This window comes from Anabrus simplex, chromosome 1 (genome assembly GCF_040414725.1).
Source record: "Anabrus simplex isolate iqAnaSimp1 chromosome 1, ASM4041472v1, whole genome shotgun sequence".
NCBI classification, from domain to species: domain Eukaryota; kingdom Metazoa; phylum Arthropoda; class Insecta; order Orthoptera; family Tettigoniidae; genus Anabrus; species Anabrus simplex.
This window is the reverse complement of record NC_090265.1, coordinates 1,226,694,514-1,226,721,246: the sequence shown is the minus strand read 5'-3', so window position 1 is coordinate 1,226,721,246 and position 26,733 is coordinate 1,226,694,514. Positions and strand designations below refer to the sequence as shown.

General features: G+C 41.2%; 1 protein-coding gene across 2 annotated transcripts in view; it reads left to right on the top strand.

Annotated features, from left to right (window-relative positions):
- Nucleotides 1-26,733, top strand: part of LOC136858218 (very long chain fatty acid elongase AAEL008004) — a 244,715-nt gene that overhangs the window by 40,172 nt on the left and 177,810 nt on the right. For both annotated transcript variants that reach the window (XM_067137604.2, XM_067137601.2), the window contains exon 2: nucleotides 4,318-4,404. The gene's annotated coding sequence lies outside the window, so the exon portion shown is untranslated. The remainder of the gene's footprint in view (nucleotides 1-4,317; nucleotides 4,405-26,733) is intronic.

Below are 26,733 nucleotides of genomic sequence, written 5' to 3'. Positions count from 1 at the left end.
AAACTCGAAAGACCTGCACCAGGCCTCTTCGGAGGCCACACGCCATTATTATTATACCGGTCACTGCGGTTGAATTCCGCAATAAGCAACAAATTTTGCGGCATGGTTCAATTAATATTGCTATATATCCACTGTGTTTTAAGTATTCTTCTTCTACTTCTCCTTCTTCTACCACTTTTCCCACACTTGTGGGGTCGTGGGTGGGAACTGCATTGTACATGTACATGTACATTTGGCCCTGTTTAACGGCCGGATGCCCTTCCCGACGCCAACCCTAAATGGAGGGAGGTAATCACTATTGCGTGTTTCTGTGGTGGTTGGTAGTGTAGTGTGTTGTCTGAATATGAAGAGGAGAGTGTTGGGACAGACACAAATATCCAGTTCCCGAGCCAGAAGAATTAATCAGAAACAATTAAAGTCCCCGGCCCGGAATCAAACCTGAAACCCTCTGAACCGAAGGGCAGTACGCGGACCATTCAGCCAACGAGTCAGACGTGTTTTAAATATTCTATTTATTATTATCATCATCATCATCATCATCATTATTATTATTATTATTATTATTATTATTTCTCTGTTAGGGTCTTCTAAGGACAATGAGACAATTTCAATGCTTCATCCTTTGTTGTTCCTTCTTTCTCCTCCAATACTCCTTTTTTTTTTCGCTAGTTGCTTTACGTCGCACCGACACAGATAGGTCTTATGACGACGATGGGGCAGGAAAGGGCTAGGAGTAGGAAGGAATATGCCGTGGTCTTAATTAAGGTACAGCCCCAGCATTTGCCTGGTGTGAAAATGGGAAACCATGGCAAACCATCTACAGGGCTGCCGACAGTGGGGTTCGAACCTACTATCTCCCGAATACTGGATACTGGCCGCACTTAAGCGACTGCAGCTATCGAGCTCGGTCAATACTCCATCGCCGGGCAAATTGGCCGCATAGGGGCACGCAACTGTGAGCTTGCATCCGGGAGATAGTGGGTTCAAACCCCACTGTCGGCTGCCCTGAAGATGTTTTTTCGGTGGTTTCCTATTTTTACACCAGGAAAATGCTGGGGCTGTATCTTAATTAAGGCAACGGCCGCTTCCTTCCCATTCCTAGCCCTTTCCTATCCCATCGTCGGCATGAGACTTATCTGTATCGGTGCGACGTAAATAGCAATATTACTTCTCTGCTTACTACGCCTCCTTGTCATCTCCTCAGACCATTTTGAGCCTGTTTTCTTTCCCTCGCGACCTTGGAATCCTTCCATTGTTAACACTTTTAAAACAATCTCTCTCTCTCTCTCTCTATGTTGCTTATTCTTCCGTTGGTTGTTTCTTTTCAAATCTTTCTTGACTTCATGAATCCAGATTGTTGCTGACTTCGTGTTTCAAAGATATTTGAAGATCTGTTTGGTTAACCTGTTGTCATCTATTCTGTATAAATGTCCAAAAATATTAATAGCCACTTCTGCATTGCATCTGTTATGTTTCTTCTTCCTTTTCGTATTATTATTATTATTATTATTATTATTATTATTATTATTATTATTATTATTATTATTATTATTATTATTATTATAGTTCCAGAAACATTTGCGTTGTTGTCAAGCGCCGCTAGAGTACAGCTTTTAGTGCCGGGAGTGTCAATGGTCATATTCGGCTCGCTTGGTGTTGGTCTATTTGATACCAACGGGCGACCTGCGCGTCTGAGGGCAAGATGATGATGAGGTAAGGATACGGTGAAACCCACTGTCGGTACGTGGCTTACTCCTCTCGAATAACATCAAGAGGTCTGCTCAACGCTTTAACACCCTCATTCGACAGACGAATCACCTTTAACAGCGTCATATGCCCTCACTCTATATGAAGAAGTTTGAAAATGAATCCAGGATTTAGGCACAATCTAGTGACTAGAAATAGCACCACTTCTACTACCTTGGCGGCCAATATTCTGAGGGTGAAAACTTTTTAACCCCCGGAAGCCCAAGTTCGATTTCCGGCTCTGCCACGAAATTTGAAAAGTGGTTTGAGGGCTGGAAAAGGGTCCACTCAGCCTCAGAAGGTCAACGAGTAGAGGTGGGTTCGATTCCCACCTTAGCCATCCTGGAAGTGGTTTTCCGTGGTTTCCCTCTTCTCCTCCAGGCAAATGCCTGCATGGTACCTAACTTAAGGCCACGGCCGCTTCCTTCCCTCTTCCTTGTCTATCCCTTCCAATCTTCCCATCCCCCCGCAAGGCTCCTGTTCAGCATAGCAAGTGAGGCCGCCTGGATGAGGTACTGGTCATCCTCCCCAGGTGTTTCCCCGACTCAGAGTTTGAAGCTCCTGGACACTGCCCTTGAGGCGGTAGAGGTGGGATCCCTCGCTGAGTCCGAGGGAAAAACCGACCCTGGAGGGTAAACAGATAAAGAAGAAGAAGAAGAAGAAGAAGAAGAAGAAGAAGAAGAAGAAGAAGAAGAAGAAGAAGAAGAAGAAGAAGAAGAAGAAGGACATTTCCACCAAAGGGACTCTAAACATGAAGACCGATTTTACAGACAAATGCTTAAAATAGCCAAAAAATAGCCAAATTTTGTAGACAGCCCTATGATCAATTCTGTGTCAGTTCATCTCTGTAATTGCATTGCGATTAGAATATTTCCTCGGACACTCCCAGCACTAAAAGCTATACCAATTATTAAAGAAATAAAATGACTAATCTGAAACAATGTATTCTTTGTAAAATGCATTTCACAAGGAGACCTTCATATTTTTCTCACGCCTATCATACGTGGAAGTGGCCTCCTGATAAGAATGTGCCAGGTGTCCAGCAGTCGTACGTAGTAATAGTCAACAAAATCGTGTCCGAACCTGTGTGCATGTAGTTTCTATGTAATAACTAACGGTAAAAATTGCGTATGGCTTTTAGTGCTGATAGGGTCCGAGGACAAGTTCGGCTCACCTGATGCGGGTCTTTTGATATGACACCCGTAGGTGACCTGCGCATCATGATGAGGATGAAAAGATGATGAAGATGACACATACACCCAGCCTCCGTGTCTGGGGAATTAACCAAGTGAAAGGTGAGAGCTGATCAAGATTACAAAAGGGTCACCCGTTCCATGTAAATACCAGCAATCAGCTGTAAGAACTAGTGACTTTGTAAATAGCCACTTATTAGTAAATGACCGGGCGAGTTGGCCGTGCGGTTAGGGGCGCGCAGCAGTGAGCTTGCATCCGGGGGATTAGTGGGTTCGAACCCCACTCTCCGCAGCCCTGAAGATTGTTTTACGTCGTTTCCCATTTTCACACCAGCCAAATGCTGGGGCTGTATCTTAATTAAGGCCACGGCCACTTCCTTCCCATTCCTAGGCCTTTCCTATCCCATCGTAGTCATAAGACCTATCTGTGTCGGTGCGACGTAAAGCATGTACTATTTTAACCATATGCCAGCACTCCTGCCAATCTCAAATTTCTCGTAGTGCCGGGAATCGAACCCCGGCCACCGAGGACGGCAGTTAATAGCGCTAACCGTTACGCTTCGGAGGCCGACACTAATTAATGACCTGTTGTCAATCACTTTCAAGTATAATTGTGGTCATCTTAAATTAAATCAGTCCATAAAAACAAATTGCGCCTTATTCATATCAATGCAATATTAGCACTGCTGGGAATAAACCCTGCAACCTTGAACTAGTGTCCAGTAATCTTCGCCGCTCACTTAAGTATTTCTCAGTTCGTCCTTCATTGTTTACTATTATTCCCACGAAGTGTTTTGATATTTATGCGTCCATTGATTAGCAGGGAACATAAAATGACATTTCATATCTTCTCATTAATTATCAGACCCTAACATTCACATGGTTTGTAAGAACCTACCTTGAGGATCGTTCTCAATTTCAGAAATATCGTTTCCTTTGTGGATGTAGTAACTGACTGGCTTCGTTTCTATCTGCTATCGAGACGACTGAGGTTCGAATCCTGATCTCTTTACCGAGAACTGAAATTTCTCAGTGTACTGTGTACTGTACTGTAGGCCTGCAGGTCTCGGGATTTAGTGCTAGATATTACGAATATTTGTGTTCGTGTGCATGTTACACTAACAGTCACATAAACCTTCAATCTTGCTTCTCATAGCTTCCTAAGAATGGATTTTGTGAGAGTCAGCATTAGAACGTAATTTAAGCTGTAAATCAAATACCTTATATCTTCTGTTATTTTTTTAAATAGTGTTTATGCACTTCCGTTTTGGTGATATTTATCACGGTAGAGGACAGAGAATCATGTTACTGTGTTGATCTATCACTATAAAAAGCTACCAACTAACGATAAATTTGAAGAATAACTATTGTGTTTCAGAACTTCTTGATATGTGTCCTGCAACATTCTACACTGTTGGTCTGAAGGAGTATCTCCACTTGGTATTCAGCACACCTGTCTTTAACTGTGAGTATTCTTTCAGAATTGACATTTTTGGCTAAGCAGGGAGTCATATTCGAAGTGTTTTATTATTTCTGAATAGAAATTCTCAAATAACAGTCGTTTATACACCCAATTGTTCTTTGTACACACAGCAAGAAAAGTTTTGATCACCTCGGACCGAAATTTGTCAAAATTTACTTAACATCGAGAAATAGAGAAAAATCAAACGTAAAAGGGATAGAAATACGACAAAATGTCGTAAGACCAAGGTTGTAGATCACTCCAAATTGAACGGAGATTGTGCCATCCGTTATGTGACAATTCCCGAAGGTCCGCACCATCATTAAAATTGCCTCCATATTTTAATATTCTTCGGGATAAAAAGGGAAAATTTAAAGATCTTGGAAGTTTTCCGTCCATTACAGGCTAAAACGTATAATTTTGCCAAATTTCAATATCCTTCTTCGACTGGCAGATTATGCCGCAATCTGGGTTTTCGGTGAGGAGTGTAAAAATTAGGACTTTCAAGAAACTAAACCAAAAAAATATGCAGATGGTCATTATTACCCCTTAAACGTGTAGCTGTACGAAAATTTCGCCAAAATAGTCAATGTACAGGCACACAGTCGTTACGATTTTATTTACATAGATAGATAAGGAACCTGCTCCACGTACAACACCTTTTGGGCTATATCCGCTGGACTTAACCTGAAAAAACGGACCGTTTATGATATCTCCATTATTAATCCTCCTGTCGAAAAAATGCACATGAAAAAAAGTTTTAGTGATGGAATTCCATCACGTTTGGTCGATTTCCGGTCAGGTTGGTCTTGTACTGTATATATTGTGTAAGAGTAAAATCACCATTTCGTTCCCTATAAACCGCCAGTCCATTCCGGGAACATGAAATGTTATTGACGATTAACACCTAACGTTCGACAGGTGGATGTTAATGTAAAGTTTGACTCAAATATCTTCAGTAGTTTTCAAGTTGTAAAAAATACGCTTTACACCCACCCGCTCTTGAGTTAAGTCCGGTGGGACTTGTACCGGAAAACGGTCCGTTAATGATATCTCCGTTATTAATCCTCGTATTGAAATGATGCACAAGAGGAAAAAGGCTTAGAAATTAATTTCCATTAAGGCAGGTAAATTTACATTAAGTTTGGCTGTGTATATTTTGTGGGAATGCAAAATCACGGTTTCGTATAATCCCCCAGTCAGTTCAGGGATTTAGAAACAATATTTGCCCCAAAACCTACCAAAGGACAGGTGGATTCTAAATAACAAGCTTGGTGGAAATATATCCAGTAGTTTCCAAGTTATAGACAAACAGACAGACAAACAAACAAACAAACAAACAAACAAACAGAAAGACACCAAAACTGAATATGTGCAGATGGTCATTTTTACACCTGAAACGGATAACTGTACGGATATTTCGCCAAAATTGTCAATGTACAGACACACTATAGAAGTGCAGACCTTTAATAATAATGTTATTTGATTTACGTCCCACTAACTACTTTTACGGTCTTCGGAGACGCCGAGGTGCCAGAATTTAGTCCCGCATGAGTTCTTTTACGTGCCAGTAAATCTACCAACACGAGGCTGTCGTATTTGAGCACCTTCAAATATCCCCGGACTGAGCCAGGATCGAACCTGCCAAGTTCGGGTTAGAAGGCCAGCGCCTTAACCGTCTGAGCCACTCAGCCCGGCATTGTGTAGACCTTTATTTCGGTAGTTACTGCTTTGAAACTCTACGACGTATCTACAAACGGACTTCACCATCAGACGCCCCTTTCAGTGCTCTACATGGTTGGTCCTATGACAACTTCTCGTATCTCCTATATTTATGGGTTAGATTGAGTAAGAGTCATTGAATGGGGTGAAATTTTGTACAGTTTTCACATACTACTTTATATTTTTGATACTCATGTGACAGCTAGAATCATAAAATTTGGCTATAACGTGGCCAATGGTCATATCAATGTGCGTGCCGAATGTCATGATTTTACCTTTCCTATAAGTGTGCCAAATGATAACATATACGTGTAAAAGTACAAAATCAACTTGAAATCGAGAAATACAACTGTATTTAACGTATTAGGGATAGAAATACGACAAAAGTCATAGGACAAAAGTTGTGGATCTCTCCAAAATGAAACGCCATTTTCTTTCTGACTTGTGATACGACTTACTGATTAGCCACCAATTACCCCGAAATGAAGGTCTGCACCGTCGTTAAAATTGCATCCATATTTCGGAATATTCCTGGGCCTAAAGTTATACATTTGCATAGCTTAGAATATTCCCTCAAAGAAAAGAGTGTCCAGCATTCGGGATTAGCACTCGCATACATACGTGCTAATTAAGGAAGAAAATAATACAGTTTAGTAAGTTGAAATTAATAGAAAATGGATTATAACTGAGGACATCCGGATGACGACAAATATGTAAATACCAAGTGAATGTATTGGAAAATCAAATGCTCCTCAATAAATTATGCCGGTGTGAGTTATGGATATAAGAAAGCGGTAATCGGAGAGAAATTTAGGCGCAGGGATTCTTAGGTAATCAGATAAGAAGATGAATATTTGTGTTATTACTTAAGCTATTCGAGAACGGTTATAACCTCCTATGATATTCCGCCAATATCCCGCAGAATGGCCGATTGACGACTCTCTTGCTTTGTACCCAAGGAACAACCACGAATTTAAAGGAATGATGAGGAAAATGGCAATACGTTACTTCCCTGCTGCCAAGCAGTCAGAGACGTTGCCATGGTAACCCATATATTCGTTGTCGGTCTGTCGGTCACTCAATGCAGAAAATAGTAAATTTCTCCGTCATTTGAAGTGTAAGATAAATTATGAACATAACAAAAGTTGTTTATAATGAAGAGGCCTTTCACATACGGTCCACAAAGTTTACAGAAAATCAATGGTATAAGAGAAAATGGAGGAAAACCGTTGTGGTTTTCCTATAAAACCCCTGTCTTTTCAAAGATTTTAAAATGATATGCATATCGAAACCTTCCCCGGGATGAGTATACTCTAAATATGAAGCTTGGTTAAGATCTATCCAGCCGTTTCGACGTGATGGTGGAACAGACAAACAAACAAACAGACACGAAAAGTAAAAACCACCGATTCGGTCTTGAGTTGACCTAAAACGGATAAATATTTGAAAATTTGGCAAATCAAAAGGAATTACAGACAGCGGACTCCCTACAACTTTTTTTTTATAAGATTTAACTGAGATAAGATGACTTTAGACCGGGCGAGTTGGCCGTGCGCTTAGGCGCGCGCGGCTGTGAGCTTGCATCCGGGAGATAGTGGGTTCGAATCCCGCTGTTGGCAGTTCTGAAGATAGTTTTCCGTGGTTTCTCATTTTCACACCGGGCAAATGCTGGGGTGTTAAGGTTACGGCCGCTTCCTTCCAACTCCTAGGCCTTTCCTATCCTATCGACGCCATAAGACCTATCTGTGTCGGTGCGACGTAAAGCCGCTAGCAAAAAAAGGGATGACTTCAGATATCACCAAAAACAAATCTTTACCAAAATCTTACAAAAAAAAAAAAAAAAAAGAAGAGGCACATGAAGGTACCATTTAAACATTATTTATTGCTCAACAAAACAAATGAGAGCGTTTACAACAACGCAACTTTTTTTTCTCAATTTGAGTTATTACTGAATAAAGCACACATCACTACCTTTAATGCCAGGTATCACGCCCCTTTGAGGCGGCGGTGTGCATGTCTCAGTTCGTCTCAGCATACTATCTACAAGTTCATCAAGCTAATCTTTCTTCTTCTTCTTTTTCTACCGCTTTTCCCACACCTGTGGGGTCGCGGGTGCGAACTGTGTCGCACATGTGGATTTGGCCCTGTTTTACGGCCGGATGCCCTTCCAGACGCCAACCCTATATGAAGGGATGTAATCACTATTGCGTGTTTCTGTGGTGGTTATTAGTGTAGTGTGTTGTGTGAATATGAAGAGGAAAGTGTTGGGACAAACACAAACACCCAGTCCCCGGGCTAGAAGAATTAATCAGAGACGATTAAAATCCCCGACCCGGCCGGGAATCGAACCCGGGACCCTCTGAACCGAAGGCCAGTACGCTGACCGTTCAGCCAACGAGTCGGACTCAAGTTCATCAAGCTAATGTTGGTCCAAATTATCGCAGTCCTCAATGGTGATTCGGTGAAGATCTCGCAGAGTGGTTGGTGGGTCTTGACGTCTATTAACAATTATTTTTAGTTTTCACAGGCATGTTCGATAGGGTTCAGGTACAGGTAACCACAGCGGCCACTCTAGTCGAGAGATATCGTGAATCAGGAAGAAAGTCGTTGTTGAGAACCGCACGATTGATGCGCGCATTATCGTCCATTAAGAATAATATTCTCCTAAATGCTGGCGATGAGGTGTCACTGTGGGTCAGAGGATGTCGTCCCTGTACCATACAGCTGTGACATTGGCCTGCATGACTGGGAGTGGTGTACGCTAGCCCTACATGATGCCATATCAGGCTAATATAGGCGAAATATCGAATTTGTCGGACAAGGACGGGACGAAGCTCATTTTAAGCTTCAGGACGCGAAGAACAAAACTCGTTATGTCCCGTAACACCGAAAACCATGTTCTAATGCCCTAATATTGATCTTTTTCAAGATATTGGCACCGCACTACCCACAATGTAAAGATCGGATGAAAAAAAATGGCTGGCCGTAACCATGGCAACGTCAGATCAAGGATTATACAGTAGAATACAGGTCTGGTGTTCAAAGTTTTTTTTTAAAACAATTTGTTTTACGTCGCACCGACACAGATTTATCTTACGGCGACGATGGGATAAGAAAGGGCTAGGAGTGGGAAGGAAGCGGCCGTGGCCCGAATTGAGATATAGTCCCAGCATTTGCCCGGTGTGAAAACGTGAAATCACGGAAAACCACCTTCAGGGCTGCCGACGTTGGGATTTGAACCCAGTATCTCCCGGTGTAAGCTTGCAGTTGCGCGGCCCTAACCGCACGGCCAACTCGCCCGGTGGTGTTCGAAGTAGGCACGTGCGTGATGCAGGCAATGTCAAGGAGAGATTTTGTTTAAACATTTTAAACTCATAGCTAGCGTTTATCTGCTGAGACAATTATTGTTTCTGGAACCACATTTCCATATTCTTACCAGCATAATTTTTGTGAATAGCGCCAAAAATATTTTAAAACTCATAGACACCGTTAATATGCCGAGATACTCTTATGATTACTGCATCCACATTTCCATACTCTTTTTACGATAATGATTGTGATTAAAACCAAAGCGTTACTTTCGCTATTCACAAGAGAGTTTTAAAATATTTTAAACTCATAAACAGGATTAATCTGCTGAGATACTTATGGTTACTGGATCCGCATTTCCATCCTCCTATCGTCATGAATATTTTGTAAGGCGAGGAACTTCCAGAAATTTTGGAGCCTTTGTAATCGTTGGACCGAGCGAAGCCGGGCAAGAGTAATAATAATAATAATAATAATAATAATAATAATAATAATAATAATAATAATAATAATAATAATAATAATAATAATAATAATCCGCCTCTGTGGTGTAGTGGTTAGCGTGATTAGCTGCCACCCCCGGAGGCCCGGGTTCGATTCCCGGCTCTGCCACGAAATTTGAAAAGTGGTACGAGGGCTGGAACGGGGTCCACTCAGCCTCGGGAGGTCAACTGAGTAGAGGTGGGTTCGATTCCCACCTCAGCCATCCTGGAAGTGGTTTTCCGTGGTTTCCCACTTCTCCTCCAGGCGAATGCCGGGATGGTACCTAACTTAAGGCCACGGCCGCTTCCTTCCCTCTTCCTTGCCTGTCCCATCCAATCTTCCCATCCCTCCACAAGGCCCCTGTTCAGCATAGCAGGTGAGGCCGCCTGGGCGAGGTACTGGCCATACTCCCCAGTTGTATCCTCCGACCAAGGGTCTGAAGCTCCAGGACACTGCCCTTGAGGCGGTAGAGGTGGGATCCCTCGCTAAGTCCGAGGGAAAAACCGAACCTGGAGGGTAAACAGATGATGATGATGATGATAATAATAATGATGTCCGCCTCTGTGGTGTAGTGGTTAGCATGATTAGCTGCCATCCCCGCAGGCCCGGCTTCGATTCCCGGCTCTGCCACGAAATTCGAGAAGTGGTACGAGGGCTGGAACGGGGTCCACTCAACCTCGGGAGGTCACGTGAGTAGAAGGGGGGTTCGAGTCACCCTCAGCCATCCTGGAAGCTGTTTTCTGTGGTTTCCTACTTCTCCTCTAGGTAAATGCTGGAATGGTACCTAACTTAAGGCCACGGCCGCTTCCTTTCCTCTTCCTTGCCTATCCCTTCCAATCTTCCCATCCCCCATCAAGGCCCCTGTTCAGTATGGCAGGTGAAGCAGCCTGGGCGAGGTACTGGTCCTCCTTCCCAGTTGTATACCCCGACCCAAAATCTCACGCTCCAGGACTCTGCTCTTAAGGCGATAGAGGTGGGATTCCTCGCCGAGTCTGAGGGAAAAACCAACCCTGGGGAGCAAACAGATTAAGAAATGTTAATAATAATAGAGAAAGAAAGGAAGTTCTTAAGGAGAATTTCTAGGCCAAACAAAGTTCCCGGAAGTGAATCCACATTCCATTCGAGTTCAAATGAGAAGCTCTAAGAAAAGTTGGAGCGGATATCAGTCAGAATGGGAAAGAGAAGACTGAAGATTGTGTGGGTATTCCAAAAGAATAGCGGGAAGAATAGCGGGGGTGGAGGTGAGGGTGATTCTGACATGTTAAAGCCCCTTAAAAGAACAATGTTTATCAATAACAATGATAATAAAAGATTGTGGACCGAGAAATTGGCGAACGAAATTCTAATTATGCAATGGTTGTGGAAGGATTTTTATGTGCACTGACACTGATAGATCTTATGGTGACGATGGGACAGGAAAGGCCTAAAAATGGGAAGGAAGTGGCCGTGGCCTTCATTAAGGTACAGCCCCAGCATTTGCCTGATGTAAAAATAGGAAACCGCGGAAAACCATCTTCAGAGCTGTCGACAGTGGGATTCGAACCCTTTATCTCCCGGATGCGAGCTCACAGCTGCGCGCCCCTAACCGCACGACCAACTCGCCCGGTAGGTTCTGGAAGTCTTAACGTCCCTAACTGATAAAGTGCATTAGGGCTTGAAAAGTACGTATAATACAACGAAAGGTGTCTGTGAAAGGGTGACGAAAATCTCAGAGCTTTGGATCTCCGCCAAGAAAGGCCTAAGGTTTCTGCAGAAAAGCGGTTAAGAAGAAGTCGGAGGCTGAATAATCTCTCGCAAGAAAGGAAAAGGAAAGAAACACCTTGAGGAAGGAATGAAAAATCTATTGTGGCTGTACCGAATAATAATAATAATAATATTAATAATAATAATAATACTAATAATAATAATTTAATGGTGTGTGGGCTCCAAAGAGACCTGGTGGAGGTTTTTCGAGTTGACGCCATGTAGGGAACCCGCGCGTCTTTGAAAGATGCGGCTGTACCAATGATGAGCCGTCGGAATTAACCAACGACGGTTAAAAATCCCGACCGGCCGGGAATCGAACCCGTGACCCATTGGACCGACGGCCAGCACGATGAACATTTAGCCACCGAGCCGGACAGAATAATAATAATAATAATAATAATAATAATAATAATAATAATAATAATAATAGTTGAAATTCTGTAACTCTAATTTACAATATCTCGGAGAAATTTTCGTTTCATTTCCCGATGAGGTCTTATATTTTGTACATGTTATGTCTTTTTCGTAAATCGAAGTTTTGTTATTGGGAATTTTCGTTATCTCGAAGGATATTTCAAGCCCAGATGCACATTTTCTATCCGTAATTCGAATTTATGCAGAACACTACGCTTATGTGTTTTCAAACATTCCTCCATATAACCACTTCCTGCAGTGGGGACTTGAAAAGTCATCCCTTTGTAAAAGAAACCACTTTCTCTATTGTAGTCAGAGCATATTGTTTGATAAGCCGCATGCTATAGCATCTTACTTGCACTGCACTTCTCAACCTCCAGTAGCTGCACAATATATCCTTAGTTTTATCAACCGTCAGCAAGCTGTTTATGGAAGTGATGTGTAAGTTGGGAGTTTCGAACCTGTCTGGACTACTTATGCCCTGCTCAGTAAGACTGAGAAGAAATATTAGTTTAAAAGCTTCAGCAAGTTAAAAACATAAGTTGATTAAAGACATGTGAAAAGGTGGGGTAGAAAAGTGATAAATTATACTAAAATATTACAAATAACATCAATATCAGAAGAATATTAAAATTGTACATTTATAAGAAGAAAAGTAGTGGCGCTAGTTACAAAAAAGTTGGAAGTAAATAACGGTAGAGCTAACATTGATCTTTATTGCCGAGTTCCATGCCTTGAATTTTCAATAACTCGAAGTATTTTCAGCCTCCGCAAGCACTTCGTGATATCGAAATTCGACTGTATGTTATTGACTTTCCGTCGGTTAATATTAATTTGAAATGTCGCGAGTGCGGGAATTTTATGCCGGAAATATGTTATTTAACTTAATGATTAGGGTGCCTCAGATGTGTTTTATTTAAAGGGGCCTAACAGCTAGGTCATCATCCCGGGTCTCTTAGATTTAACCTCTCCCATATATCGGGATACTACTCTCATATCGATCATACATCCTTGAATATGAAGCGCAAGCCAGGCAAATGGCTCAGACAGTAGAGTGCTAGCTTTTTGATCCCAATTTGGTAAATTTATCCCGGTTCGTTCTGGTAGTATTTCAATGCAATTTAAATGTTTTGATGGAGAAGGATGTTGATATCTCCACGGATCGAACATCGCATAAATAACTCCATCCTAAAAACGAGCTTAAAATTGAAAGGAGGTTGTCAGGCCAGGTTTGACTCTGTTAACTTGAATACATTGGCAGGGCAATGAGAAGAAAGTTGGTCATCCAGGACAAAACTAAGAGACAGAGGCCATGAAGAAGAATCCGAACAAGGTGGGTAAACCATATAGCAGGCGCACTGAAAGAACAATTAGATGTAATTAAGCTAGTCAATGATAGGGTGTCATGGAATAAGAACGATCTGATACCTCCTACAGGAGGTCAGGTGTAAAGGGAAAATTACACCAGTCTCAAGTCAGTAAATTTACCGACAGTAAAATTACTATTAGCGCACCTTTTAGTGATAGATGGACATCCTAGTGCTGAATCGGTCGGGCTCGGTTATCTTCGAGATTCGTATTGGCAACCTTTGAAACACAAACTATGAATCGCTTATGCATCGCCGTGCGGCATCTGGCGTACACTTTACGTACTAGTACTGTTGTTGTTTACACAGCAAAGCCAAACTATAGAATTCATGCTAGGAACAAGATTCGCATCGAGAAATATTATATAATGTTATATGATGTGTGTGAATGTGACAAAGTTGTTGGCTTAAGATAATAAAGGTTTAGAAAATTCATGTCGATCGATCATATTATCGATTCAATTCAGATTTCATTTCCATTTAGTTGCAGTATTACCGGACCCGGGAGAGCTCCCTCCTTACTCCTCACCCGCGGATAAAATTCTATCACTAAAAGGTGTGCGAATAATACTCCCGCTAGACAAAATTCGGTGTTTCTAAAATACCGTAAAAGTACTTTGTGGGATTTAAACTCGATAACATTATTATAAAAATTGAGCTCCTCTACCAACCAGGGACTGCATAGGTGGTAATGACGTTTTCGGTTCATTTGTAAGGAAGTTCATAAATATAAAGACCGAGCTTTCCACTGCTGGAGATGCAAATGGCCCTGGCCTTCACTCAATTTAGATCACAGATCCCCCTCCCCCCCCCCCCCCCGGTTAAAGTCTAATGAGGTTTATAGATCCAATTTGTAGCTAGCTTCAGGTAGTTCCAGTCCTAATTTTCAGATGGCGCTGGAGGTCATTGACAACGTGTAGGTAGTTGTAGGAAGGTTCTGTAGATGGCAGGTAAGTGGGCGTGAAAACGATTTTTTTAATTAAAAGCTGCTTGCCTCGAAGTGAAGTATTTCAAGTCTAACCTCAATCAGTGGGCCCTTCTGACAAAGAATCAGTCGTACAACGTCAAGTATTATGGAGATAATATTGCTGGATTGCATTGAATCCGACTTTACCCTTGTTCGAACTAACATCGATTTTAACTGATAGTTCCCATGATGCTACAGTATTTGTGTTGTTTGAATTCCAAGTGCCCATATGCCTTTGTTGTAAATCTTTGTTCCTTGTGCTTGTTTATTAAAGATATATCTTTGCCTGTCCTCCTGAAATCCTGTATTTCCTGTTTGAATAAACCTTAGGGGCTGGAAGCTGAATAGTTCTATTAATGTATTTAGATATTTTGCCTGTCTCAGTTCACTTAATTCTGTTATTTTTATTTTCATGTGGTATTTGGATACTGATGAGATACCCATATCTTGCGTATGCTACGCTTTGCTGTCTTGTTTTTGAAGGCATTTATTACTTGTCATAATATCAGCTTTGTGGTGATGTGTCAATCATCCATTTCAAGGTAAAACTACTTTGTTTTATGAGGGTATACTCTCAGTTACATAGTATGCCGTACGAACTAGGGGTATCAGATCATCATCATTATTTTGGGCATAGAAAGTACTTAAAAATTAAAAATATATTAATTATAATGTATTGGGAATGGGAATTATATTCGTCATAGTTGGCGAGGGTATCTGGTGAAGGAGGGGGGGGGGATAGGATAGAAGGTGGTGGGAGGGAGGGGTAGTGGTGAGCATAACCGTATGTGAGTCATTACGGCGGAAGTCACTACTCTGCGCTATCTGCTGATAATAATACTAAGGTATTGCACGCAATGCGCACCGCGACGCAATCTCTGATTGCGGACTGAAACTACAAGGGGCCATCTATCTTGGAACCGAAATTTATTATTGACTTTCATCTCTATCCTATTATATCCTCTATGGTCCCAAGCTGGACATTCCGTCCCACGGGCTCCCAGCACTGTAGGTGGACGGGCTGGCAGGTGATGAGCGCAGCGTATGCTATTCAACCACAGTGACGTTGTGGCTACGTCACAGGGCGCGAAGGTTGGGCGAAATTCTCCCAGTCACTCTCGATCATTGCGGCGATACCCGAGTTTGAAATGGAGGTAGAAAATAATGAAAGAAAGAGGGCAGAAATTCACGTTATTTTGAATTTAGGTTGTAAGAAATAAGTTCATTGCAGTTTTTGTATGTTGACCGGATACAATAAAGAGTTAGGCCTTCAGCTTCAAATATTTTTATAATGTACGTAATAAATTACAATTTTCACTATTAAATTTTACGAGGTGCTTCAGAATCATTTCTGATACAATACGGAGTTAAGGTGGATAAGCTGTGGACTGGGCGAGTTGGCCGTGCGATTAGGGGCGCGCAACTGTGAGCTTGCATCCGGGAGATAGTGGGTTCGAATCCCACTCTCGGCAGCCCTGAAGATAGTTTTCCGTGGTTTCCCATTTTCACACCGTCAAACTCTAGGACTGTATCTTAATTAAGGCCAAGACCGCTTCCTTCCCCCTCCTAGGCCTTTCCTATCCCATCGTCGCCATAAGACCTGTCTGTGTCAGTGCGACGTAAAGCAACTAGCAAAAAAGGATAAGCTGTGGCTTGTGGTTGTTTGGGTTTAAATTATCTGATAAACTCACCAAAAATCCAATCATGCTTACCGGGAATAACATCAGTTAGGTTATTGGCTTTACATCCCACTAACTACTTTTACGGTTTTGTGAGACGCCGAGGTGCCGGAATTTAGTTCCACAGCAGTTATTTTACGCGCCAGTAAATCTACTAACACGATGCTGACGTATTTGGGCATCTTCGAATACCACCGGACTGCGCCAGGATAGAACCTGCCAAGTTGGGGTTAGAAGGCCAGCGCATCAACCGTCCGCCCAGGGAGTTATTTATTTGAAGACATACTGTATATCTATCTGGTAGATTTACATTCTTGTTTTACTTTAATCTTGGACAGTAAATATCTATATCCTCACTCGTGATGGAACACCCTCTCACCATTTAGAGGCTAGCTATTATCATCGGATCCCCGTTAACCCTTTAACCACCAACGTCCGATTATCGGACGTTCCGGAAAAATACTTTCCAAGTTATTTATTCGTTTTAATAATGTATAATACATGTTTTAGACTAGTATTGAATTAAATAAAACTATATACAACAAGTTTAGTTGAGGAACTTGCTGCCGAGTGGCTTGGTGGCCAAGCGGCAATTCAGCTCCCGCGGGCGGGTAACGAACCCCTTACTATTTTACCGAAAAATAAAGGAACGCAAGTGTTCCGTATTCAGAAAGATTAGTACTAGTCAAGGTGGTAAATGGAAAAAAGACCAGATACATTTGTAAACAGTGTAAGAAGAGTGTACACCCTTTGTGTTTCCATAAGCACATTTGCTAGAGCACGTCATAAACATGTGTAAATATTAGTAAATAATTTCTTGTATCATGTTTTTAAGGCAAAAATTGTATTTTTGAGCGTTATGTCTGTGTGAAATAGACATTAGTAGTATTTTTTTACTTAAAACGAACCAGGAACTGGAACATTTGCATATAATGTAAGATTAGAAAAGTTCACGTTAATGTAATAATAATAATATTAATAAAAATATTGTAACTATAATATTGTACATAAGGCTCTGTTTTTGTATACAGCATAGGAAACACCACCTCTCTAAAATAATGCAGCTTTTGATAGTAAAAATATTGTTTTTACCGATTTTTTATCATGAAATACTTTTTTCTTCAAAGAGGAAATATTTATTTGAATTATCACTTCATAAAATAAACATTTATAAAATATAGGTGCATTAATTTATATCAATAAAATGTCCGAAGCATTACCTTCGAAACAAAAAAATGCCCATCCAATTTACATAATTTGAACGGAAGTTATTACGAATAATTTAAATACTGCACCCTAATTAGCATTTCGCTGAGTAGTGTAGGAGAGCTTCGTAATCACAATTGAACGTCAATGCTCTCTCGCTTCTGTGCAAAGTGCATCCGTTCTCTCGCTTCACTGTGACGTTTGCTTATTACGTAAGCTGTCTGCATTTACGACACCAGCACTGGGCTAGCCTCAATGGGTTCAGTGGCTGCTATACACTCTACACCAAAACAAGATAGTTCGCTGGGCACAGGAGTGGTCGAGCATCTTTCACTCCTCCAGAGGTCTTCACGGCCTGCATGAGGAGACACTTGTTCTTTCTGGCCTCAACCGACTACACTAACACTCAGGAATTCTTCGAACCGAAGTTATGCTAGGTAGTTTTAAGGGAATTCCAGGAGAATTGTATGATCTGCAAGGGCGCTGGCCTACTAAGGGGACTGCTGCCGAACCGTATGGCATGCAGAGATGCTACAAGGTCAAAGGTCAACGTGACTGCATCGTCAGCTATGTGCTAGGCTTCGCTATTTATGAGCCAGCTCCTCACTTGATCTGCCAATGGGTTGAGGTCGTAGAATAGTTCCATGGTATTCTCTACCTATTGTAAGAAAAGACTAAAAGAAGCTCCAGGAGCTCTCAACTTGCGAACGTGGGTTGGCGACCATGGGTCCCCTAGATGAGTCTAACATTGCTTCCAGTTACTTGTGCCAAGTCTTTCATCCTTCCTATCTTACTTTCCTTGGTCAACTCTTCTTGTAATCTCACCCCAACATGATTAGGTTGAGAGGCTTATAATGTTTCGTTTTCACGCTCTCCGTGGCCCTGCCTTTTATTTTGCCGATACCTTAGTTCTTCAAAGGATCGGATCTCTTCCATTTTTTCATCTGCCGAGGATGGTTGCTGAATGGCACTTCCTCTTATGCCTAAAATCATCACCGCTATTCTCTCTACCTCCACTTTGGTGCTGCCTGGCCGAGGCGGTAAATGCATGCTCGCTTCACCCAGTAGAACGTGGGTTCAGTTCCCCGACAGGAAGTAGAAAATATTAAGAAACGAGATTTCTACATCCTGAGGTGCACATGACCCTAAGGTTCACACAGTCTACACCAAAAATGAGTACCAGGTTTATCTCTGGGTACAAAAGCGGCCGGGAGTAGTGGCTAACCTCATCACTTGCCGATGTTTCGAATAGCGGAAGCCTTTGCCTTCTACTCTTTCAAGAGCCTTGATGGCTTGTACGGAGATGACTTTGGTTTGCTTACCTCCTTTCTCTCTACCTTTTATTCACCTACTCTTTACTTAGGACTTGATAGTTCCTACTCCACCAACATCCACTGCACGGTTCTGGTTTGCACTTACTGTTTATTTGAAAACTGAGTTGTCCCAATTTTCCTGTAACCGAAATATCGGGAAGGTTTTAACCTGATATTAATTATTGTATTCATTTATTTATTTATAAAGTGGAAAAGGTTTGAGATTTTTACTGCATTAAATTTAAATATCATGGTAATTATTTACAATGAATGAAAAGAACATTATACGTTAAATAAGGAATAAATAACAGCGGAACATAACAAAAATAATTGCCCTGAAGAATATATAATTAATAATACAGCATCTACTAACTAGCTGAAAGTTGAATGTTAACTATTGTATTGTGGCATAAAGAAATTAACTGAATATTTATGTTACAATCTCAGCTCACGAGAACCATGTGAGCGACGTTATTCAAACGTAGATGAGATAAATCAATATACATTTAATATATAATTTCATTCACTTAAAATATACATTCAGGTCGATTATATGTATGCAGGAAGAATTTTACGACTGGCTGTTTTGAACGTGCTCATACCTCGCTCTCCAGAAGTGGCACGTTATACAGCGGTGGCGGTCTTACATCTGTCACCGCATTCCTTCGCTATTTACTTAACGTTAATTGAAACTAAGTTAATGGCACCGTATATCAACGAAGCGGCCACTACTGCTGTGTGCTTGACCGCATAAGATGGCCTGAGTCAGCGAAATCGTGTCTTCCTCGTTCCACTGAGGGTCATGTATATTTTGGAGGTACAATTTATGTTACATCATAATGATGTTGTAAAAATATTATGACTCTTTTTTTGTTCTAGACATTTGGCTGACGATCTACATAAAACTTGAATATTTCGTACGATCTCTTGACAAAATGCTATCCGGGTTTATAACTAACGGATCTTTCAACTGAGGTCCTTGACACTCATAACCAGCTGTTTCTAAGAAATGTGCAGAAAATAGGGTTGGTGATACCATTGTTTCCTCTCTTAAACCCACAATCACTATCTCATGATCATTGAATATTGTGCATCAGCGATAGAGTTGTGAGTTCAGACCTGATAATGGTATTTGGAATGTGAATGACAAGAGAGGGGTCCATACGTCACTCCAAGACGTACGCTGTCGGCATGAAAAGATCTCTGGTGACTCACTTTGTTCTTACCAAAAATATTAATTAAAACTCAGCAATAGATCTTCCAATAGAATTTTGCCTTATCTGCGTTATGCTAAAATGGAACGTTAAAATCGGCAAACAGGTCTCCTAAATGACGTCAAATCGAAATCGAAATACCTATACGCGGCATACATTTTGTTATTTTAAATATATTATATCATTATATATTAGATTATATATAATTATTATATAGGTTAATGATTACACAATATTATTATTATTATTGAATGGTTTCGAATACGTAACTGAAACGACTGGATCATTCGAAGTATTTACACCGACTGAACTGTCCTACACTATCAGTCTGAGTTCGGGAGTTGTATTTGAAATCCACTGTCATCAGTCCTGAGGATTGTTTTACGTGGTTTTCCATGTTCACTCCAGGCAAATGCTAGGGATGAATCTTAATTAAGACCTAAGCTGCTTCCTTCCCACTCCTAGCCCTTTCCTTGGTACCGTTGCCAAAAGACCCAAATGAGTCGCTGTGATATAGGGTGCCCCAGTCTCTATGATTTAGAAATTGAGAAAACAAATACATTTTCAGGGCTTAACACGGGACACTTAACAGATTACATACACCTGGTTTAACTTGAGGCAATTTATGAAAATGATATGAGGAAAGAACATTGAATAACGTAGAAGATCTCAATTTAGCTTGTTCGACTGTCCTTTTCAAACTCCAGCTAAATGTAAACTGCTACTGAACGTTTTATTTAGGTGCTAAGCTATGAGCTACTCAAGACGTGGTACACTCTACATCGAAAGGCACGGATTTCTGGCGAACAAATGGCTGATAATGCTTATGTGCAAAGATTCTGTACACTAAAGCCGATATAAGACTAATCGAATATCCGAAAATAAATTAAACCAAAACGGAGAACACACAGTTTGTCGGTTTCATGAAGACTACATTTAACATGGATTGCACGACACTGGGCAATACTTTACTACATCTCTCATTTCCACACAACGTTAGCGTTGAAAGCCTGAATTATATCTCGCACTTCTCATAGCATCATCTGGTGTTGAACAGAGCGGTTAGACGACTGGTCGACCCGCTAGTATAGCTGCCTTCCAGACAAGATGATCGAGTGTAGTTGTGACGTTCACGCATTGACATTATAAAATACACTCATATGTCTTCATTATAGACTGTTATGCCTTTCAGCGTTCAGTCCACAAGTCTCTGTGGCGAGCCGATGACCTTCCATGTTAGGCCCCGTAAAACAACAAGCAAGCAAGTCTCTGTGGCCTCGTTTAGATCTCTTTAAATAATCAGAAATTGAGTCTGAATATCACCGTCGTGGTCTCCGTCTAGTTCCCACGGTCGAATACATAATTCTCCTCCTCCATTCGCCTCAATGACCCCACCAACGAAGCCAGTTTATGTGTAGGCCTTCAGGTTCATTCATCCAGTTCATTCCTAATTTAGCGTTTATTTTCTCATTCGAGTATCCTCCTGGTCCGCCTGTGTGGTGTAGTGGTTAGTGTCATTAGCTGCCACCCCGGGAGGCCCGGGTTCGATTCACGGCTCTGCCACGAAATTTGAAAAGTGGTACGAGGGCTGGAACTGGGTCCACTCAGCCTCGGGAGGTCAACTGAGTAGAGGTGGGTTCGACTCCCACCTCAGCCATCCGCGAAGAGGGTTTCCGTGGTTTGCCGCTTCTCCTCCAGGCAAATGCCGGAAAGGTACCTAACATAAGGTCACGGAAACTTCCTTCCCTCTTCCTTGCCTGTCCCTTCCAATCTTCCCATCGCTCGTCAAAATGTATAATCCAACCAATAAATTGACGTAGGCTAGTAACATTAAGTCAACTCAGTTTCGAACGATCTCTCTTTACGCCAGGGTTATAACATTGTGTACTTACACCATGGGTAGTAACAGATTTATCAGATGTGCGGTTTGGTATTTTTAAACTTTATTTCAATACTCTTTATTTAATTTTGTTCGCATATTTTTCTGGGTTATGGGCTGCCTGGCCGAGGCGGTAAAGGCGTGCTCGGTTCGCCCGGAAGGACGTGGGTTCGAATCCCCGTCAGAAAGTCGTAAAATTTAAGAAACGAGATTTCCACTTCCGGAGGTGTATATGGCCCTGAGGTTCACTCAGCCTACACCAAAAATGAGTACCAGGTTAATTCCTGGGGGCAAAGGCGTTCGGGCGTAGAGCTAATCACTTTACCACATCACGCACCGCGGTTAACAATGGTGGAAGCCTTTACATTCCACTCCTCCAAGGGCCTTCATGGCCTGTACGGAGGTGACTTTGTCTTATTTTTCTGGTTTATAATCTAACAAATTATTATAATTGTGATTTCAGCATCAGTTACAGTGTATAGTTTTGTAGCTACTGAAAAATGCAACTAATTTTAAGTACGAATATCTCAGTGGTGTACGATTGCGTTGGCAGTTCAGCAGCTTAGCCGTTAAACCACGGAGGCAGCCAAATAAAACCTATTCAAGCATAATTTTTTAATAATTTTACAATAATGAATAATCCCTTTCTTCATATAATTTGACAATATACCGGGCGAGTTGGCCATGCGCGTAGAGGCGCGCGGCTGTGAGCTTGCATCCGGGAGATAGTAGGTTCGAATCCCACTATCGGCAGCCCTGAAGATGGTTTTCCGTGGTTTCCCATTTTCACACCAGGCAAATGCTGGTGCTGTACCTTAATTAAGGCCACGGCCGCTTCCTTCCAACTCCTAGCCCTTCCCTGTCCCATCCTTGCCATAAGACCTATCTGTGTCGGTGCGACGTAAAGCCCCTAGCAAAAAAAAAAATTGACAATATATTGCATTAGTTCTACTCATTTTGTATTAGTTATTCATAGGTTTTACGTTTCGTCTGACGGGGCCCGAATTTTTATTTTAGCAGGCTGGTCCGATTCGCATTCGTTGCGCCCCTGACCGTATCTAGCTTCCGGTAGCTTACGCGGAGGTGGTAGTACGCCAAGCAAAGTACTAACGCATTTACAGATCTGGGTAGTTCATCACCAGCGGAACTACCATGCGGTGTACGAGATGGTAGAACCGACCCTTACTCTGGAAAGTAATTTTATCACTATTTCGGTACCATACTTCATCGTTTATTGACGGAAGTTATCCTCTGAAGTTGCTTCGTGACAACCAGGTTTATGTGCCATTCTTTATAATGTTTCATCGCCGAATCAGTTGTCCAACTCCCTCATTATACCAGAATAATTTCTTTCCTATTCAGTAGATTTTAAACAATTTCTCTAATTCTAATTTCCCTGTGTTCAAAAATGACTTGGCGACACTTAACTAAAATACTTCTCATTTCTTTCCGTTTCCATGATTCTTCATTTTACACTAGAAATACAACCCTGCAACCTGACCTACCATATCCAGATCATAAATTCTCACGAAAAATCCTGGAATGTTATATTGTTTATCTGACTTATTTATTTCCTCAATTCAATGTTCTCTGTACCGGGAGGCACACCCCAACGCCGCGCATTTGAATCTAGCGCCTAAAAGAACTCCTCTGTTGGCGAAACAGTGAAATTGAAACTACACCAACCTAAAACGTTACTCAGAAGGTGTCACCACTAAAATCTGATGTAATTTTGTTTTTGTGAAGTTTTCTGAACTGACTGTATTTCTGCTTGTTTTGTTTGCCATTCATCAAGAAGTTTGGTCATTCTTCCACAGATGTCACTACTAAAAACTATGATCATTCACCCTGGTGCAAAGTGAAAGAATTTTTGATTTAAAGAAGTTTTGTATTCATAAGTTTTTTTCTAATTGATGTTCATTTATTTCTGGGTTGGCAATATTTATCTTTTCTTTCCGCCAGTTTTGAATCCAACCAATCAATAATTTCTGTAATTAATTTTCCACCTATCACAGGCTTCTTCTCCGATTCTGAGTGTCACTTTTGAACTCAACCAATAAAATTCTGTGGGTGTGTCTTGATTATTCATGAATGATCTCGAACCTTCCCTGAGGGTTTATAAACTACGGATTTTCACGTCTCTTGGCCAATTGATCGTCATCTTAGTGTATGTGTCAAGCAGGAGGCCTCTTCGTCAGCTGCTAGAACTTCTACCAGGTAATGACCACATAACATCTTTCTTACTTTCTTTCTTTCTTTCTTTCTTTCTTGCTAGCTACGCAGTTTAACCCGAGGGAAAGGTCCGAATCATCAATTATATAACCTTCTTTTCTAAAAATGTAACTTTCTGCCGGCTAATGTAATAACTTCATAAAATCTTTAACCATGACGAATATAAGAACCAAGTGTGACGACTCATCGAGTTCAGGCGCGCCCCGCCAGGCAGCGCTAGAGTTTGGTAGCTCCACAATACCTATCAGCTGGTCTTAGGAATGGTGACACAGGAAACGTATTACTCCGTAACTGAAAAGTATATACACTGTCTTTTATAAAAAAAATGAGAGATTACAATTAAAATACCACGGCAGAGAACAATGGAAAAATATCATACACGGAAATAAGAGCTACGACTTTCATCACATGTTGCGAAAAGCACAAGTTACTCGAGTGTATATATACATAAATAACACAACTCCCAGCATATTAAAAAAACACCCATGAACTATTTAAAGGTAATACTCTACTTACCATCTCAGTTTGTTGTCGGTTACTGGACTTTCGAAAGCTTGCGTGAAGATTTGGCGGATGTTCGAGATTGTAAATCTCGCCGGATTTCTTTCACTCTGAAAAAAATCGGCACTTCAGATAATGATAAACAAGGCTGGGGATTATGTCCATAACATGTTGAAGACAACAGCCAGCACCTGAAGGATCAACTGAAATTTTGTCTATAGAATCGATACAATCAAAAAATATGTCGCTCCACATCGATTTTGAGTTCAGTATTTCAGTAAATACTTTCTCGGCCTGGAAAAGAATGTCACATACACTTTTAGAAGAGTGTGTTAAAAACACTTCATTATTGCTTGAACCGTAGTCTTTTATTTCGGAGAGAACTGAAAATGTACTATGATTATTGTCACGTAGAGAATGGGCACAGGGCGAACACTTAATAAATTTCGAAGAGTGCTTAGCAACATACCCAGCCAAATGTTTCACTAAACACTTCTCAATCGAAGAGTTTCGAACTGTGTATTTCTAACCTGCTTCTCCAATAAATGTATTCTCGATTTTGCTGAGTTTAGACTGGATCTAGCTCGATTTAAATTTCGATTAGCATTTTTAGGCGCCTTTTGAGCTATAATATTGTCTTTTCGGCATCAGAAAGCACACTAGAATAACCCAAAATTTGATCAACATTAGACTGATCTTTTAATTCTCCACTTGCTGCTACACTCCCGTCTTCAATCATCTTTCTTCTTCTCCTAGTGGTGTCTAGATCCTTTTTTCCTGTTGGGAGTTTCACGGGACTTAATCTCACTTGAAAGGTATTTCGGCAAATTAGAGAAAATGTGAGGCACTGCTCCTGGACATAATTTCCATCTCTCACGAGGCATAACCACTTTTTCACCATTCACTATAAAGTTATCTAATTTTACTATCAAATCATCAGAGAAATGAACTTGACAAATTCTACTGTACCTTTCGTGGAATAGCTCTGGCCCATTTTTCAAATTTATTTCTATCCTTCGGTGGTGAAAAGAATTTTATACCATTAACTACTCTACCATAGCCTGACTTACAGCCAGGCACAAAACAGTACGGCATGTTGAACTATTAAGTTAATCAGGCCACATAACACACGTGCTTTAAGTGCTCAACACACAATGAACTGAGTTTAGGAACTGAAAGCAAAGGAAATTCAACTTGTTGACTTGAAATATCTCGCACAATAACATCTCCCGCCCTTTCCAACACATGTTTTGCCGGTCTATTCAAGCACGTGTTGGACATCGACGTTTGCAGTGCTCCCAGTGGCGGGTCCACAAACTACCACGCTATAACAGTTGAGTCATCACACTTGGTTCTTATATTCGTCATGCTTTAACTGTAAATCAGGGATAGAGAGTGATATACCCTCTCGATCTCCCCTTCATCTTGGTTTGAGGTGCCACGCTTTTGTTTCTGCAATGTGTTAAAGTTATTGCCATCCGGGCAACCTCAGTAGTTTGGGAATAGCCCCTGTATCGTCGACCAAGTGCCCTATAGGTTCCTATTTTTTTGGAGCTCAGTCTTCGACTCCATTCAAATTATACTCGGGCCGTTTATTTAACCTGTTCTTTTTCACTAAGACCCTGTAGGTTGGGTACTAGATACCTCTGTGTAATAAGATTTCTATTTGTAAATAGTGCCTTGTAAGGCCAGAGCTTATCATATTTTCATGCTATGTTTCCTTGAGTAGGGTTGTAAAACTGAGAGAACATTATCTTTTACAAGTGTTGTAAAAGTGCCTCTGGGAGGCTTGATGTGTTAGGGGAATTCTGCCCTTGCATAAAATTTGTGCTCTATTGTAAATTTGAGCTAGGAGCTCAGGAAAAGTTAAGTGAGAGCTTGAAGCCCACGATCTGTTTATACCACCAATTTTGTCGTTCCTAAACTTGTTTAATGTTAGCTACATGTACCTGTAAATTTTGAAATTTTGAATTTTGAAAATATAACCTTCAGTTTAAGTTTTAACTAATTTTGACATTGTAGTTAGACCCATTCGTCCTGGAACCTTCTTTCAACTCTGCGATCCACAAATACCCCGGAACAAGTGGTAGCAGAGCGTGGTTGAATGGGTCTCAATTAAGCCCCTTTTGACGGCTAAACATTTACTACACACCGAACTCTAAGAATTTTCTCAGTCGCTGGAATATTTTTCTATATACTCTACGTAGGTTTACAAACATTCCCACAGAAGAAGGAAAGAAGAAAAAGCGTACGGCCCCGGGCCTGTTTCAAGATAACATTGCTTTCAAAATTAACCACAT